At 41.8% G+C, this 1,710-nt stretch overlaps 1 non-coding gene across 1 annotated transcript; it reads right to left on the bottom strand.

Moving 5' to 3' along the window:
- Window positions 1–834: 834 nt before the first annotated feature.
- LOC124681949 lies at window positions 835–919 on the bottom strand. The gene has a single exon (XR_006996090.1). It is a non-coding gene; the product is annotated as a small nucleolar RNA snoR109 (small nucleolar RNA).
- Window positions 920–1,710: the final 791 nt, after the last annotated feature.

Here is a 1,710-nt window from a genome sequence, read left to right as displayed (position 1 = left end):
GTATCACCTACTAACACTAAGTAAGCCCACAATAAATAAATTATGAACGAAAGGCATACAATTCTTCAATTCCTGTGTAATGATTTTGTTTTCCACTTATTCCTGTGGGTACTTTTTTGTTGCCTCTTTCTTTTCTTTCGTTAATTTGAGATATGCATCTTTCCTTTCTATTTCATCACACAACGGTATGGTTTAGTTCTCTCTCTTTCTTTTACTAAGGCATGTGGCATGCTATGTTTCAGTTCTCCGATAGATCTTTAGCTCAGTTTCATTTGAGCGACGAGCAGCTGGATACGTTCGTGCCTGCATATTTGTAAATTCAGTATCGCACGGAACTGATGCTCACCTTCAAAGGGATACACAGGCATTATGCTAAACAGCGCATATGTAGTTCCTAATTGACAAATAAAAAAGATTGAATGTTAACGTTTATTAAAACTAGTAAGGTCAAATTTTATCTACAATCTCGATTATGTGTAGAGTATGCAAAATGTTTCACAATAAAACGACTACTTCCATTGAGTTCAAGTTGGCAGTCAACGTAGGTCCCTGAAGTCGCTTGGAGATGTATACATCTGTGACGCAGCCTGAGACTATGGCAACAGGCTGCCTGGATGATGAACCACCCGACAATCTTCCTCGCACGATTCAAAACAATCAAAGGTGGACACAGAAGGATCATAACAAATCACAGACGGAGGAAGACGGGCAGGATATTCCTGTACGAGAGAGCCTGCGAGGAACAGATACAAAATATTCATTCCCCTCCACTACCCACTCGAATATCGATCGACAAAATAAACAGTTCCAAGAAGCTGAGCGAACAATGTGAATAGATATAGGAAGGTTGGTAAGCGGGTTGCCCACTGAGATGGGCAGGCCGACCAGATTTCCTTCCTTGTTGGTTTGACTACAGCCGAATCTGGCAAGCAGGACGAGGGTACAAAGAACCCAGGCCCTGGTACAATGCAGCCTTGTTGTTCGTGGTTTCAATCAACGATAAATGAAAGATAAAAGTTACTAAAGATAAATCTGATGTGCTGAATTTTGAGTGAGGTGTCAGACAATGCTTAGTAACTTTTATCTTTCATTTATCGTTGATTGAAACCACGAACAACAAGGCTGCATTGTACCAGGCCTGGGTTCTTTGTACCCTCGTCCTCGTCCAGATTCGGCTGTAGTCAAACCAACAAGGAAGGAAATCTGGTCGGCCTGCCCATCTCAGTGGGCAACCCGCTTACCCAACCTTCCTATATCTATTCACATTGTTCGCTCAGCTTCTTGGAACTGTTTATTTTGTCGATCGATGATTCGAGTGGGTAGTGGAGGGGAATGAATATTTGTATCTGTTCCTCGCAGGCTCTCTCGTACAGGGAATATCCTGCCCGTCTTCCTCCGTCTGTGATTTGTTATGATCCTTCTGTGTCCACCTTTGATTGTTTTGAATCGTGCGAGGAAGATTGTCGGGTGAGTTCATCATCCAGGCAGCCTGTTGCCATAGTCTCAGGCTGCGTCACAGATGTATACATCTCCAAGCGACTTCAGAGGACCTACGTTGACTGCCAACTTGAACTCAATGGAAGTAGTCGTTTTATTGTGAAACATTTTGCATACTCTACACATAATCGAGATTGTAGATAAAATTTGACCTTACTAGTTTTAATAAACGTTAACATTCAATCTTTTTTATTTGTCAATTAGGAACTACAT

This window comes from Lolium rigidum, unplaced genomic scaffold (genome assembly GCF_022539505.1).
Source record: "Lolium rigidum isolate FL_2022 unplaced genomic scaffold, APGP_CSIRO_Lrig_0.1 contig_62152_1, whole genome shotgun sequence".
Taxonomy (NCBI): Eukaryota; Viridiplantae; Streptophyta; class Magnoliopsida; order Poales; family Poaceae; genus Lolium; species Lolium rigidum.
This window is presented reverse-complemented; position numbering and strand designations above follow the sequence as displayed.